Below are 17,716 nucleotides of genomic sequence, written 5' to 3'. Positions count from 1 at the left end.
AATAAATAAATTAAAAAAATCTTTTTTAAAAATGGTGTTTATAAAGAAGTTTTTTTTTAAATCAGTTTTTTTTTAAGATTTTATTTATTTATTTATTTATTTATGAAAGACACAGAGAGAGAGGCAGAGACACAGGCAGAGGGAGAAGCAGGCTCCCCTTTAGGGAGCCTGATGTGAGACTTGATCCCAGGACCCCGGGATCATGACCTGAGCCAAAGGCAGATGCTCAACCACTGAGCCACCCAGGTGCCCCAGGAGTCAGAATTTTTTTTAACCTAAGAGGATATCCTCAATGTAAGACAATTTCATGTATAATCAATAAAACAGGGATTTAGATGTGTTTGATGAATAACTATTCAATCACTAATGTAATATCTGTATTTTCTCTCTTTTCCCTCTTCTCCTTCCCCTTCTCTAAGCCTCCCTGTGCCCTTTCCCTTCCCCTTCCTCCTCTTCTTTTACCTGGATAATGGGACTAGTTTTAAAAATGACAATAAAACCTGGTTCTCTGTAAAAATTTTCATGTAAATGTAAAAAAATTTATATTTACATGATTACACTATAAGCTGGGCATATCAGATTGGGGATATATTTGAAATCACATATCTAAAAATCCACCGAAGAGAAAAGAAAACATAGAAACCATAAGAACAAGAAGTCAGGGAAAAGAATGGGCCAATTTGGAAAAGAACTAAAACAATATTTAGAAATAAAAATATAGGGATCCCTGGGTGGCGCAGCGGTTTGGCGCCTGCCTTTGGCTCAGGGCGCGATCCTGGAGGCGCGGGATCGAGTCCCACGTCGGGCTCCCGGTGCATGGAGCCTGCTTCTCCCTCTGCCTGTGTCTCTGCCTCTCTCTCTCTGTGTGTGCCTATCATAAATTAAATAAAATAAAAATTATTAAAAAAAATATACCTATTGCACAGTTGTAGAGATAGCAAACTGGAAGAGAGGTTTAGGGAAGGCCAAAAACATAAAAATAGGGAAAATATGGAAAGAAAGACATGAAGAGCAGAATGAGAGGGTTCAACAAACATGTACTAGGAGTTTCCAAAAGAGAGGCAATATGTGAAACATGAGGTCTGAGAGATTCTAAAATTTGATGAGAGGCATAAATGTTCAGTTTCAGGAATCATAAGTTCCAAGTAGGAAAAATGAAAAGAAGTCCACACTTGGCCTTCTTTTGATAATGAGAATTTCAAAGATAGAGATAATCTTAAGAGTTACAAGAGAAAAAGAGATTAACTCTAAACAAACAATGAAGACTTACAGCTGATTTTTAGCAGCAAAAAGAGAGGCCAGAAAACAGTCCATCATCTACATATATTGTGTGTATTTTCTTCTTTCTCCCTTTTAAATTTGAATACATATTTATTATAGGTTAACTTTATAGATTGGTCTTTAGGTTAAATATTCAGATGGGACTGTAACTAAATTTGAGAATTAACATAGCCCAGAGATAGCGTGACTCTCTCTCAGAGACTATTAGAACTTTGTTTCTCCGCATTCTGGGGAGTGAATGAAGACCTCTTCATTTGTATAAAGGACAGTTGCCTCTTACAACTTGGAAATGCAGAGTTATTTTGTTGTTATATGGAAGTTGAGTTCAAATATGTGTAGAAGGGTGCATAGCTGAGTAGCCCAAAGCGTAGGCTATTTCAGCTGTTTAATTATTATCTCTTAGCTCCAATCCTACCCTTCTAACCTCTGCTTTGGGATGCTGAGGCTGGGACTCTAGACCACACTTCTCTTTTGCTGGCTGGTTCTATATTAAATTCTGCCAATGTATGGGTGGTGGGACAGGGGAGGGAGGGAAAGAGAGAGAGAGAGAGAGTCTGAAAAGCTGTCAGAAGTTCCTTCTCTGTAGCAACAGATGAATCCAGTTTCAACTTTGTGGAACCAGTATCACTTTTCAGAGATACTAGCAGCACACTTCAGGGTTCTAGGTAGAATGATAATCTAGGAGTCTTTGACATAGTCAAAGCATGCATGACTCAAGGCTGAGTGTAAAATAAAGATATTTTCAAAGACTAACTCTTGTTGAAATGACTAAGACGGATGTACTTCAGGAAGAATGAAACTGAACCCAAAAAAGAACAGAAGTAAAAAGCAATGGTGAGCAAAGAAAGTGCTAAGTGTATTTAAGTTTTTTGAAAGACTGGATTGAAATTGCTCTGCCCTTGCTTTCAATATATCCACTTGGCAAAAGCTCAATCCTGTTTAAATACAAGTTTGTGCTTACTCTGTGCTGCAGCCAGGCAGCTGAATTAGAGCTGAAGTGAACTGTGCTGACTGTTCTCATTTTAAATGGATCATGAACCTCAGGTGAGTCCTTAATTCTTCTGGATGACCACACTACACTTTGCTAGTGTATTAACTTTCCTGCTCTTCTTGCTGACTATATCACTTTTTTCCTTTTCAAACCACCACTTCCTCCTCTTCCATTTGATCATAAATTCTTTTATCTCTTTAATTAAAAAAAAAAAGCCTTCTCTTGACACCACTTTCAACTTACTTGCCTCTTTGTTCCACTTCTTCCCCTTTGCAGCAAAATTTCTCAGATATTCACACCTTTTCTAAATCCTGTCTTCCCATTTTCTTTTTTTTTTAAATTTAGCTTGAATTCAATTTAGTTAACATATACTGTATTATTAGTTTCAAGGGTAGAATTTAGTGATTCATCAGTTGCATTTAACACCTAGTGCTCATTACATCAAGTGCCCTCCTTAATGCCCATCACCCTGTTACCCCATACCCCCATGCACCTCTCCTCCAGCCACCCTCAGTTTATTTCTTATAGTTAAAAGTCTCTTATGGTTTGTCTTCCTCTCTGTTTTTATCTTATTTTATTTTTCCTTCCGTTCCCCTATGTTCATCTGTTTTATTTCTTAAATTCTACATTGTTGGTGAAATCATATGGTATTGGGGTACCTGGGTGGCTCAGTGGTTGAGCCTCTGCCTTTGGCTCTGGTTGTGATCCCAGGGTCCTGGAATTGAATCCCGCATCAGGATCCCCACGGGAACCTGCTTCTCTCTCTGCCTATGTCTCTGCCTCTCTCTCTCTCTCTCATGAATAAATAAAATCTTTAAAAAAAAAACAAAAGAAATCATATGGTATTTGTCTTTCTCCAACTGACTTATTTCACTTAGCATAATACCCTCTAGTTCCACCCACATCATTGCAAATGGCAAGATTTCATTCTTTTTGTTGGCTGAGTAATATTCTAGTGTATCTATCTATCTATCAATTATCTATCTATCTATCTATCTATCTATCTATCTATCTATCTCCATACATCTGTTGATGGACATCTGGGCTCTTTCCTTATTTTGGCTATTGTCAACATTGCTGTTATATACACTGGAGTGCATATGTCCCTTTGAATCACTATGTTTATATCTTTTGGATAAATACCTAGTAGTGCAATTGTGGGGTAGCTCTATTTTCAGCTTTTTGAGGAACCTCCATAGTATTTTCCAGAGTGGCTGTACCAGTTTGCATTCCCACTTACAGTCTAAGAAGGTTCCCCTTTCTCTCTATCTTCACCAACATTTGTTGTTTCCCTAGTTGTTCATTTTAGCCATTCAAACTGATGTGAGTTGGTATGTCATGGTGGTTTTGATTTATATTTACCTTACCATTTTCTCTTAAACTCTCTTCAGTCAGGCTTCTTTCCACCCTCACTACCTGAAACTTCTCTTTTTGGTATCACTGGTTTTATGATATTTTTGGTATTTTGTGATTGAGATCACTAACGTGGCCACGTGCGATGGCCACTTTTCAGGTCTTATCTTACTTGACCTATTGATCTGTTGGACTGTTGATTTGTCTTCCTGGCTGATACCTGTAGCAGATGCTATAGATGCCTGGATCATTTCTCTTCAACACTTACCAGTTAATGCATGCTAGTCCAAGTTTCAATTGCTGGTGTCTCTTTGTCTGAGGGATTTCTTCAGTTGCCAGAGCTCACTCTGCTTATGCTCTACTGCTAGAAATGCCAGTGGAGCAATATTGCCTCCTTCTCCTTGAGCATTTCTCAACCAATGACTGAGAGGGGTTTGTGTAAAAGTAACCTAGAATTTCCCAGATATTCTCCAGTGGAATTAAGTTCCAGTTACCTTCTTGGTAACTTGCCTGATAAATCCATATTTTATTTGCTGCCTTCATTCACGTTTCACTTCTCTACTCCCCTGTGATTTATATTTACCTTACCATTTTCTCTTAAACTCTCTTCACTACCTGAAACTTCTCTTTGCTGAAGTTTGAAGTTTGCTGAAGTTTTCAGAGTCCTGTGTTTTCTGGGCTCACCTCCCATGTAAACTACCTGTATACATGATCCTTGTCTCAGGGTTTGTGTCTGGGGCTACCCGACCTAATATACTTATTTGGATTTCAGAACACCATATTCTCTTGGTTTTCTACCTACTTTTCTGGTCACTTCTTGGTTTCTTTTGCTTTAACATTTAATGTTGAAGTGCTCTAGCATTACTCTTTAGTTCTCTTTCCTTCTCCATATATATTCACTCCTTGGGTGAATTCATTCAATCTCATGGCTTTAAATACCATCTATATGCCTATGGCTTTCAATTCTATATTTTCAGCTAAGATATCTCTTGAACTTGTGACTGTCTGGTAATTTTTACCTGATATCTCTATTTCGGAGTCTAATAGGTATCTTAAAATGTCTCAAATTGAACTCCTAGTTTTCTTCCGACTAAACTTGTATTTCTGGCAACTTTCTCCAGACTCCAAGGGCAAGTCTGTCCAGTCAGTTGTTCAGGACAAAAATCTTTTTTTTTAAAATTTTTATTTATTTATGATAGGCACACAGTGAGAGAGAGAGAGAGGCAGAGACACAGGCAGAGGGAGAAGCAGGCTCCATGCACCGGGAGCCCGACGTGGGATTCGATCCCGGGTCTCCAGGATCGCGCCCCGGGCCAAAGGTAGGCGCCAAACCGCTGCGCCACCCAGGGATCCCCAGGACAAAAATCTTAAGAGTTATCCCTGACTTCTCCCTCTATCTAGTTTCCATGAGGAAATCCTGTTGACTATTTTTATTTTTTTTTAATTGAGATATAATTGACATATATCATTATTTTAGTTTCAGGTGTACAACATAATGGTTTGATATTGGTATAAATTATGAAATGACCACCACAAGAAGTCTAGTCAAAATCCATCATCACAATAACTCCTTTTAAAATATATTCAGAATCCAGCCACTTTGGGGATCCCTGGATGGCGCAGTGGTTTAGCGCCTGCCTTTGGCCCAGGACGCGATCCTGGAGACCTGGGATCGAATCCCACGTCGGGCTCCCGGTGCATGGAGCCTGCTTCTCCCTCTGCCTGTGTCTCTGCCTCTCTCTCTCTCATTCTATGTGTCTATCATAAATAAATAAAAATTAAAAAAAATTAAAAAAAAAGAATCCAGCCACTTTTTATCACTTTCATTGATTTCTACCCTGGTATGAATCACCATAATTTCTAACATGGATTACTTTAAAAACCCTTTTAGGGCTCTACTCATTACTCCTCCCCCACTCCCTGAGTCTGTTCTCCACACAGAATCCAGGAAGATCTGATGAAAGCATAGATCAGATCATATCATGCCTCTGGTCTAAAACCTACAGTGGCTTTCCATTTCTCTCAGAAGAAAGCCTAAATCCTGGCAGAGCTTTCAGAGTCCTGACTAATCTTGCTTTCATCACCTGCCTCTCCTCATCTCTTATTATTTTTTTCCTTCCTTATTCAGCTTCAGCTACATTGGTCTTCTTGCTGTTCCTTGAATAGTCCAGGCTTGTTCTTGCCTTTGGGTCGTAGTCTCTGCCCCTTCTTCCTAAAATTATTTTTCTAGAAGTCTCCACATGGACAAAACCCTCACCTCCTTCAAGTATTTGCTCAAATGTCACCTTCTCAAGGAGGCCTGATTAGCTGTTTAAAGCCACAAGTGACTCTTTCCCCAATATGCCTTGCCCTTCCAATCTCCTTCAGTCTACTTTTCATTGTTTTCTATAGCATCTATCACTAACATATTTTATAAAGACTTATTATGTCAATTGTTTATTGCTTGTTTCCCTGCTAATATTTAAGTTCCAGGGGAGCAATGATCTTTGCTGTGTTTGCTGATGAATCCTAAGTGTCTAGAACAATGCTTGGCATGTAGTAAGTGCTGAGCAAACAGTTCTTAAGTGAATAAATGGAGGGATAAAACACTCTTGTGTTAAAAATATAGTTCCACATAAAACCTTAAGACCACATAATATAATCATCACTGTAACATCTTGCTCACCTGTAATATTTTTAACTTCATCCATCAACACATTTAAGTCAATCTTCCCATTATATTTAAGGCAAAAAAGCATCAAAAAAATTTTTAGAAAAATTGTGAAATAGAAACTCCAAATTCAACCATTTAAAAACATTCTTGCGAGATCCCTGGGTGGCGCAGCGGTTTGGCACCTGCCTTTGGCCCAGGGCACAATCCTGGAGACCCGGGATCGAATCCCACGTCGGGCTCCCGGTGCATGGAGCCTGCTTCTTCCTCTGCCTATGTCTCTGCCTTTCTCTCTTTCTCTCTCTGTGACTATCATAAATAAATAAAAATTAAAAAAAATAAAAACATTTTTGCTAGAAGTTTATTGTTTTTCATGTCATCAATTTAAATTAATATAGCTCCTGTATTTTACACTATCAAAATCCATACAGCACAACACATTAGCAAGGTTTAAAGCACTCTCTTTTCCTTCAAGACAATCTATTATTTATTAGGCTACTCTTTTTCAGGCATGGGTCTGAAATGTCTTAAGAGTTAAAAAATTTTATTTCCTCCTCGCCCAGCCACCCTGCGCGCTCCACTCCCTGCCGGCCGCATCCCAATGTGCCGCCCCCCCCCCTCCCCCGTCTCCCACTGCCGCCTGCCCCAGGCATGGCCCAGGGCCTCGCCTCACTACCGCAGCAGCACGGCACAGCATGCTCCACTTCAAGCTCGGCGCCAGAGTTGATGGAGAGACCATTCTAAAAGGCCTCCAGTTCATTTTCCAGGAGCAAGGGATGACGGAGTCGGTGCACACCTGGCAAGACCATGGTTATCTTTCGACCTACATAAACAAAAATGGCAGCTTTGCCAATTTGAGAATTTACCCACATGGATTCGTGTTGTTGGATCTTCAGAGTTATGATGGCAATTCGCAAGGCCAAGAAGTTAACAGTCTTTTGAACAAAGTAGAAGAAAGAATGAAAGACAGTCAGGACAGTACTGGGCGGGTGAAGCAATTACCACCCATACTTCGAGGAGGGGCCATTGACAGATACTGGCCCACTGCTCATGGTCGCCTGGTTGAGTATGACATAGATGAAGTAGTGTATGATGAAGATTCACCTTATCAGAACACTAAAATTCTACACTCGAAGCAGTTTGTATATATTCTCATCCTTAGTGGGGATGTTAATCTGGCGGAGAGTGATTTGGCATATACCCAGGCCATCACGGGCAGTGGAAAAGAAGACTACAGTGGCAAAGATGTACTGATTCTCGGGGGTGGAGATGGGGCATATTATGTGAAATAGTCAAACTGAAACCAAAGATGGTCACTATGGTAGAGATTGACCAAATGGTGATTGATGAATATAAGAAATACGTGCGGAAAACATGTGGTGACGTCTTAAACAATCTTAAAGGAGACTGCTATCAGGTTCTAATAGAAGACTGTATTCCAGTACTGAAGAGGTATGCCAAAGAAGGGAGAGAGTTTGATTATGTGATTAATGACTTGACAGCTGTTCCAATCTCCACATCTCCAGAAGAAGATTCCACATGGGAGTTTCTCAGACTGATTCTTGACCTCTCAATGAAAGTACTGAAACAGGATGGGAAATATTTTACACAGGGTAACTGTGTGAATTTGACAGAAGCCTTATTTATTGCTCTATGAAAAACAGCTTGGGCACTTGTATTGTCCTGTGGAATTCTCAAAAGAGATCATCTATGTTCCCTCATACTTGGAATTGTGGGTATTTTACACTGTTTGGAAGAAAGCTAAACCTTGAAGACCAATCTCTTCTAATCATGTATGCTGCAAATAGCCTTCCTGACCTTCATAGGTATACATGACATAGAAATGAGTCAGGCAATTGATTGTGAATTCCTTCAAGTTTTCTTTTTTTATTTATTATTTTTAATTTAAACAAAGCAAATGGAAAATGTATATTTTGATGCGCTAGGGTGTTAATTTTTTTGAAAATCAGCTGAAGGGGTGGTGGAAAGGGAGGTGGGCGGGGGGGTGGGGGTGACTGGGTGACAGGCACTGAGGGGGGCACTTGTTGGGATGAGCACTGGGTGTTATGCTATATGTTGGCAAATTGAACTCCAATTAAAAAAAAAAGTCAGCTGAAGGATGATTAGGCAGCACAGCGAAGGCTGCTAAATGCACTGAACTCCTAAAATGTGATTTCTGTTACTTTTCTGTGTGTGTGTGTGTGTGTGGGGGGCTTTTTTGTTTTGTTTCAGTAGACTTCAAATTCGGTTGTTTGGAGAATGAACATCATTGTTTTATTCTGGAGGGAAGTTCTTTGATGGTGTTTCTTTCCCAAAAAAATTGACCTAGATATTAAAATTTGGTGCTTATAAGAAAGAGTTAAGAAAAAATGAATAGCAATGCTTTGATTAAAATTATAAATGAGAAGAAAAAACAAAGAGTTAAAAATTTTTATTTAAAAATTATGTTTCCATTTTGTCAGTGCTGATTTTACCTCTGGGCTTATGATCACTTTGGCATCAAGTGATCCCCTTAAAGGACAGAATGCTGGTATGCTTGTCTGGCTGCTCTTAGGTTGCCAACATGATAATCATCATGTTGATATATTCAGTTAAGTTCCCAAGTATGATGACAAAACTTTTGTTTTGCAATACTTATCCTTAGTTGAAAGACTTTTTCATAATTGATGCACTTAGTTCCTTTAGTCTGTTTCTCAAAATCTGAAGTTACTAGAAGTCAATGGATACAGTTTTAGTAGTTTGTAAAACCTGCAAGTTTGAGAAAGACTGGATTGAAATGTTAAGATAGTACTTAAAAGATGTTATTGCTCTAATAGGCAAGATTTAGTTTGGAACCTTAAAGCTGCCTATGGGACATGCTCTTTCTCCACTTATGACTTGGTCAAGGGTGGTAATCCATCACTACTCAAATGTGTTCACACTCTTGTTTTATGTGTAATAATAATCCTAAGATTGTAAATTCCCCTAAGGGTGAGATACCAAGAATCGTTTGTATTCCAATTATCTCAGCATTAGTTTAAAGGTCTGCACAAGATTGATGCTCCATAAATGTTTACTAAATTAAATTCCAGTAGGCACACTACTTGACTTCTCTGTGCCTTAGTTTCCTTATATGTAAAATGTGGGTAAAAATAGAACCTGACTTGTAGAGTTTTTTGCAAGATCTAATAAGACAATATATGTAAAATGCTTAAAACAGTACCTTGAATGTGTGAGGACCATAGTGTTGGCCATTTCTATTTAATGCTGGATTAGCAATAGGGACTCAAAGATTAAAATCTTTAGTATTCTGTTAGATCCTGGCATTTCCTGTGAAGAGTGACACTTGCCATCTATATGGGGCAGGATTCTTGGTGATTCTTCCCTAGTGATAGCCATTGGGCCCAGTTTGATAGCTATGATAAAGGCCTCCTCACTCTTTCTTTTTCTTCTTTTCATATACATCCTATCTTCAGTCATTCCAGGCCTGAGACTAGCCTCAAGTCCAAAGTTTGGCTAAGGGATATATTGACACTCAAAACTCACCATCAACTGGTAGGCGATCCTTCAGTTCCTTGATTTCTTTCTCTTTAAGATCAATTCCCATGTTTTTCAAGAAAATGTCTACCTTATTTGGAGATACCTTCACCCCTTAGGAGAGAAAGGGATGGGATATGAAAAATATTTGTAATGTAAAGAGTGGGTTATTCTAGGTCACGCCTAGATATCAGTACTACATATACAATGAAGAGCAAAGAACAGTTATGTTTTTGGTTTTGGTTTGTAAGTCAGAAATTCTTAAATCCTGATCTGTGAGATTCTGTTAGGACTTTTAGGTTTTGGTATGTAAGTCAGAAATTTTGGTATGTAAGTCAGAAATTCTTAAATCCTGATCTGTGAGATTCTGTTAGGACTTTTAGGAAAATATCTAAGAGAAGAAAGTAAGGAGTTAAGGGTATTTGTAAGTCAAGGCAAAGACTAAAAATCAGCCTTTATACGTGTGTTTGCACAGAATTCAAAACTTGCTAAATCAATGGATTAACTATAAATCCATCCATCCATCCATCCATCCATCCATCCATCCACCCACCCACCCACCCATTCAACCAGCCATCTGTTGAGCCAGATAGACAGCAATCCATGGATTTACTGTATCACAATCCTCTGGGAAACTTTTTGAGGACATATGTTTCTAAATTTTTTTTAAAATTTTTTTTAAATTTATTTATTTATGATAGTCACAGAGAGAGAGAGAGAGAGAGAGAGAGAGAGAGAGAGAGGCAGAGACACAGGCAGAGGGAGAAGCAGGCTCCATGCACTGGGAGCCCGATGTGGGATTCGATCCCGGGTCTCCAGGATCGCGCCCTGGGCCAAAGGCAGGCGCCAAACCGCTGCGCCACCCAGGGATCCCAGGACATATGTTTCTAGATACTATCTCTGGAAATTCAAGGTCAATATGACTAGAAAGGGGCCTAGTGTTTTGAATGCTGTATTTTCCCCCTTATGATTCTGATGTACAATTTTATTTGGGAACCACTGCTTTTGGGTTACTATATTTAAAACATTTTGGTGACTATAGTGTGCTTAAAGTATATAAAGAATAAACACTGACTTAAATGGCTGGGGTAGGTGGGATTAATAATCTGAAAATTGTAAAATAGAGTTTTTTTTTTAATAGTAAGAGTTTTTGAAAATAAAAGTAAAGCTTGATGACCGGTTTTACTTGCCCTTGCATCATGCTTCTTACCTTCAAGAAACCTTAACTCTTTCATCAATCTGTTCACATACACCTTTCCCTTGGCTGGAAGAAAGGGAAAAATTCGAGTTTCAGGCAGTACTGTTGATATTTAAATGAATTTAAGTAAAACATGCATAAATTCAGAAACACAGACTTTTAAGTGTTTTATTCTAAAAATTCATATTATTTCACTTCCAGGAATAAAACTTAAGGGTAGAAACAGTTCTCAGTTTGGTGAAATCATTTTAGAGATGGGGCTTGGGGGGATGAAACATTCCTTACATAGAGAGTATTAGTTACAAAAGTTCACACACTCAACTTTCCTTGAAGGCCACTGTAATTTGTTTTCCCTCCCATTGTGATATTTTTAGTGCTTACCATCAACTGGAAGCTTATTCTGTAGTTTCAGGCCTTTATCTTCTGTGAACGTTATCCCCATATTTCTTAGAAAGGTTTTCAGGTTACTCATATCAACCTTCTCACCTTTAAAAAGTAAAAGGTGGTAATGGTTGAAAATTGAGGAATGATGATCCTATATTATAAAAAAAATGCCCATATGGCATTTGTTGATTAAACAATGACGTAAAGCTGACAAGAATGCTAGCAAAGACATATTCCTAGAGCTTTCTGGCTAAAACAGTGACGATCAAATTTAGGCTAGGAGTCAGTAGATGTAAACATTCATCAGTATATAGGTAGACTACGCGAGAGAATAATCAATAAGGAAAACAATGCTATTGAAGTATAATTTTGTGTAAACATTAAAATCTTGGTTTTGCAGAGTCTTTTTTTAAGGTTTATTTATTTATTCAAGAGAAACACACAGAAAGAGAGGCAGAGATATAGGCAGAAGGAGAAGCAGGCTCCTCACAGGAAGCCTGATGTGGGACCTGATCCCAGAACCCTGGGATCGGACCTTGAGCCAAAGGTAGATGCTCAACCACTGGGCCACCCACGTTTCCCTTGCAGAGTCTTCTTAATTATATAACATGGAACCACGCAGAGCTTTTCTCCAGGGGCTACTTTCTTAACCCAGACTGGCTCTCTGTCATGCCTCAGGGATTTGGTGGGCTTGGTTTCTTCTCTTCTTGGCAGCTACTATCGCCCAGTATACTTTTTGGACTTCCAGTAAGGGTGGCTGGGAAATTAGATGTAGTCTTCTAAGCTCCCTTCTTTTGAGTGTCCCAGAAAAACTAGCACATGGATATTTTTATTCTTAGGGCTTTAATGTAAAGTGCCAAAGGGAGACAGACAAGGGAATACCAGACTGTCCTAAAAATGGACAACACACAAAGCTAACAAGTTTTGTTTGGTAATGGACTTGGTTTTAGTTCCTGGCTAGAAGGGTGGGAATTACCACTTAGCTCTGCCCCCCTTAGCCATTTCCCAATCCACTTGTAAGATGGTTATGTGAAACTTTCCTTCATGATGACTCTTCCCTCTAGCTTGAAGATGCAGTTTAGCAACAAAAACAACAAAATGGTAATTATGTGAGGTGAAGAATGTGTTAACCATACTGTGGTAAACATTCTGAAATACATATGTATATCAAATCATCTCATTGTGTACCTTAAACTTATACAATGTTATATATCAATTATATCTCAATAAAGCCGGTGTGTGTGTGTGTGTGGGGGGGGGGAAGATGCCATTTAGGTAGACAGTTTGGACCTCCTAATCATTTCCAATTCCAGAAAAAGAAAACTCTTGCTTGTAGTCCTCTGGAACCATACTGCAGTGCTTCCATTGGGAGGATAATATCTAGGGAGTTAGCACAGGGAGTTTCCTGGTAGGAAATTGTGCACAAGAGTTGTTTTCCCCTAACTGCTTCAGACCTCTTTTGTGACACCTTGGACAATTGGAACTTCTACTATCCCCCTGTAACCAGCCAAGGGAATAACTCTTCAGACAAAACAGAGCAATTTCCTAGTCTACCAACTTGATCATGTTTTGACATACATGGGCCCTTTGCTTCAAGATTATCAGTCTAATCACACCTTTTATCTGTATCATCCCCATTCTTCAGAATGTAAGTCTGCAAAATTATATGTCCTCTCAAATCTATTCTGTGTTTTACCACTTTGATTTTTCTTTCCATTGTTAGGATTTTTTTCACTCTTCCCAAAGTGCCTTCTTGGACTCATTATTTCATTGAATATGAATTTCTCTATATCTTTAGTCTCTTTACAGACTCTTCTTCCCCAACTGAACACTGCCTGTTCCTGATAGATTTTTCTTTTTCCTTTTCTTTCTTCTGAGAGAAAACTTCTCTTTTTTTCTATATCCCATTTGCCTTAGGGCTTGCAATCTCCTAGATCCAGATTGCTGCTTTCTGGCCATACTCAAACCTCTCCTCTTGTTAGAATTATGGTATTTGGCTTTCTTTTTATTGTCACTGAATTTTTGGTCACTTCAGGAACTTGTCCTATTACTTATAGACTTCTTGCACCCAAATTCCTGGCATCATTATAGGGAATTCCAGTCTTTATCTGGATAGTTAACTCCACAATATGGCTTCCAAATTTCTTGAGCTCTTTATTCTCAGTGATTGTCTCCTAAATTCTGTACTAGTTAGCCGTCATGGATATCCTGAACTTTGTCATCACCTGGAGATGTTTTGCCTCTAAAATCTTAAATTCTAACATACTTATTACTTTTTGGCTAGAACCTCATATTACTCTTTTACTTCCTTACTCCTACCACACCCATTATAGTGTTTCTTTTTTTTTAAATTTTTTTATTTATTTATGATAGGCACACAGTGAGAGAGAGAGAGAGGCAGAGACACAGGCAGAGGGAGAAGCAGGCTCCATGCACCGGGAGCCCGATGTGGGATTCGATCCCGGGTCTCCAGGATCGCGCCCTGGGCCAAAGGCAGGCGCCAAACCGCTGCGCCACCCAGGGATCCCCATTATAGTGTTTCTATAGAGACTTTCATTCCCTCCTCTCTCACTTTTCTCCAAGTTCATAATTTCCATCATAACCTCACTTCCTCTCTTATCCACACTAGACTACTTAACCACTCTCTTGACTATACTTTTAATGTCTTTATGCTTTTACTCTTTCAGCACATCAGCCTTCATAATCTCCACTTTGGTCCAACTGAAGAATATCATAATCATGTGAAAAGTTGCCATTACTTATTTATAATATCTGACTTTGGTTAGACTCTTGGCACTTCTCAGCAAGGCTCTCATATATTCCTCACCAACTTTAGTTCCTATTCTCTATCAGAGTTATCCAAAATCATCAACACTTTCCTTAAAGTCCTCTACCCCACCACTGGGCCCTTTCTTTTAGTAGATGATTGTTTCCTACTATACTGGGAAACTTGAAGCTTTTAGGTAAAGTCCTCTGAATTTTACTCCCATATGTATGTAGATTCTCTGTATCTGTATCCTTCCTGACTTGAAGTCTGCTTGTCTCAGAGAAAAAGGTGGCCTCAGATTCTTACATATTTAACTGCCTGGGTTTGATCTCCCTTAGATGTCTTACGGGAACCTCAAACTCGATATGAACAAAATGAAAACTGTATCTTTATTTCTAAATTTATTTTACTGAATTCCTTATTTTGGTCAATGTCACTGTCACCCATCCAACTACCCAGCTCAGAAACTGAGGCATCATCCTTCATTCAATCCTTTTGCTCTATCTCTATACCTGATCAGTAACCAAAGTCTACAGGTTTTATATCTGTAATATCTCTTCTATATGTCCCTTCCTCTCAAGTCTCATAGAGAATTACTTACATCTGCCCTTTATTTTCTTTTGCCTGGACACTTACAATATGTTTTCTAGATACTTTCCTTCACTCTGTTCTTGTACACACACCTCCATCCATCCCTTATATAATTGCTGCTAGAGCAATATTTTCTAATTTGTAAATTTAATCACATGGTCCCCTACTTAAAATCCTAGAATGACTCCCCTCTCTGTGCAGGATGAAATTAATACTCCTTTACTAGATATTCAAGGCCATTTGTGATTTGTCTATTTGTTTCCTATTACTGTAACAAATTACCAAAAACATGGTGGCCTAAAACAATACAGTTTCTCTTATACTTCTGGAGATTAGAAGCCCAAAATTAGTTTCATTCTGCTAGAGTCAATGTATTAGGTGGGATGGTTCCATGTTCTACTTCTAGAGACCACTTACACTCCTTAACTTACTCCCCTTCTTCCATCTTCAAAGTCAGCAATGCAGCATCTTGCTTCTCCTGTTGCATTGCCCTCTACTTTTTCTGTTATCAACAGTCACCTTGCTTTCCTAAGGATACTTGTGATTATATTTAGGGCCCATCTGTATAATCAAGGATAACTTCCCCATCTCAAGATCCTTAGTCACGTCACCATGGTCCCTTTGCCTATATAAGGTAACATTCCTCAAGTTCTGGAGATTAGGACCTGGATATCTTTGGGAGCCATTACTCAGCCCACCACATCCTACATCATACTAAGTTTATTCTTTGCCAAACTCCTGACAGCATTTATGCTTTAGCTACTCCAGATTTTTTCTAGTTCCTTAAAGCATCATATGGTTTCTCATTTTGGTGCCTTTATTATTATTTTTTTCTCTATCAGGTATGCCCATCCTACTCTCCCTGGTAAGCCTGACTTATAGTTTAAAGATCATCTCATGTGTTGCCCATTTTTTTAAAGCATTTCCCAATTTCTCTTCCTCAGGTGCAAGTGGCCATTCTTTACTTTGTATAGGTTTTTAACATAGCACTGATAACATTTTATTGCATTTATTTATATGTTTTTTTCTTGCTCCAGCTAAATGAGCTCTTGGAAGGTTGGTTTTTGTAGATCCACACTTGGGATATATAGATGTTGAATAATGAGGTAAAAAAGATCTAACCCACCTGTAAAAAGTTTTCCTTCATCCATTACCACACTTACTTCAATTTTCCCCTCATCTGTAAGACAGAATTTTATGCATAAAAACAGTAATAGAGAGAAATAGAAGAAAGACATAAAAGTCATACATTGAAGTACAACGCAAAATTCAGCAAATTTTAATTATTTGCTCTGGAATTTTATCCTATGTTCTTATCAAATGGAAAATGTGGAAAGATAAAGGTCTGATTATAAAAAATGCTTAATTTCACACTTCTAACCTCAGTTTTTATTCTTTTAAGACAAGCTCTACATAGCAGAGCACTGGACTGACATTTAAAGAGTAGCCTTTTCTGTTTTCAGATCTGGAAGACCTACATTTTACTGATTATGAGGCTGATATGCATCTTAAAAGGGGCAAATAGTACAGTAGGAAAATCTGACTTGGAGCATTGATAATGCCTATTTCTATACTCAAATGACAGGCAACACTTAGCTGTCTTCTTCTATTATCCACACTCAATATATATTTGAAAAAGCTTTGATCAATCTAATTGGGCTTGAATAACAATTTTTAAAAATTTTATATTTTTTAAATCTTTATTTTGTATTTTCCTTTTAAATGGGGGTATTTAGAAGGAACAGCCTGATAGGTGGTCAGTGACTCACATGAAAATGTCTCGTCCATTTTCATGTATTTCAATTAGTCCCACAGAAGACTTATAATAGTCTGAAGCAGGTCTCTAATGCTATTTCCTGTGGGCTTATTGACCTGAAAAGTAGTATTCAGGGAGATGGCTTATCCTTTCACCACTAAAATCAGTTGTGGCATTTCAGTAAACTTTCAAGATACCTGGAAAATGTGATAAGAAAAATATCTACATCCTTTCACAGGCAGATCAAAAATACCGGGAAATTATATATTTCCAGTAATAAATAACTATCCTGTGGAAAATTTACTTTCTCTGGCCAGGGCAAAGGCATAATTAAGTGGCATTGTGTTGAGATGAATGCATACTGGTTATTATTACTAGTATAAAAGCTCTACACTAGGAACTTCTGTTTATGAAAGGTAGCCATTAATTTATATTTTTAACAAAAGGAAACTAAGACTCAGAGGGGTTAATTTGACCAATCTTGCACAGTCAGGAATTTTCAGAGCTGAGGTTTAAATTGGCATCTTATTCCAATTCCTAAATTTTTTCCACAATGGCATATTGGTGTGGAGGAATTGGTGTGATTAATCGCAGGTTTTTGCTGTTTTTCCCATGAGAACTGTTATCTTGGAAACTTTTCCTAGTTGGTACTTGTTGCTCTCACTATTAGGTCATGATAACATATGCTAGATGTGATTGATATAAATGTATATTACTTTGAAAATTATTCTCCGTCTCGAATTTGTTCTGAACTTAGTTCTGAATCTACTCTAGGTAAATGTTTTTCTGTCTTTCTCTTAATACCGTTTCCTCCTTATATGATTTGCTTACTTTCAAACTTTTCTTATCAAATATTTCCTCCATTCATTGATTTTTTTCACTGCTTCTTTTGGTCTGCTAATAATCTCATTAGCGCTCTGATATGTTGCTAAGCTTAGTTGAATCTGTAGGTTGCTAACTTCCTAAGTGAAGTTGAATTATTAGAGTATTCATTTCCAACCATATTCATCCATATTTCTAGATGAATGTAGGTCTCTTAAAGTAAACCTGTCTAGGGATCCCTGGGTGGCGCAGTGGTTTAGCGCCTGCCTTTGGCCCAGGGCGCGATCCTGGAGACCCGGGATCGAATCCCACGTCGGGCTCCCAGTGTACGGAGCCTGCTTCTCCCTCTGCCTGTGTCTCTGCCTCTCTCTCTCTCTCACTGTGTGCCTATCATAAATAAATAAAAC

At 38.4% G+C, this 17,716-nt stretch overlaps 1 pseudogene; it reads left to right on the top strand.

Moving 5' to 3' along the window:
- Positions 1 to 2,314: 2,314 nt before the first annotated feature.
- LOC129500877 (spermine synthase-like) lies at positions 2,315 to 8,084 on the top strand (annotated as a pseudogene).
- The last annotated feature ends 9,632 nt before the right edge of the window (positions 8,085 to 17,716 follow it).

This window comes from Nyctereutes procyonoides, unplaced genomic scaffold (assembly GCF_905146905.1).
Source record: "Nyctereutes procyonoides isolate TBG_1078 unplaced genomic scaffold, NYPRO_anot_genome, whole genome shotgun sequence".
In the NCBI taxonomy this organism is placed as follows: Eukaryota; Metazoa; Chordata; class Mammalia; order Carnivora; family Canidae; genus Nyctereutes; species Nyctereutes procyonoides.
The sequence above is the reverse complement of the archived record's forward strand: the minus strand, read 5'-3'. Positions and strand labels throughout refer to the sequence as shown.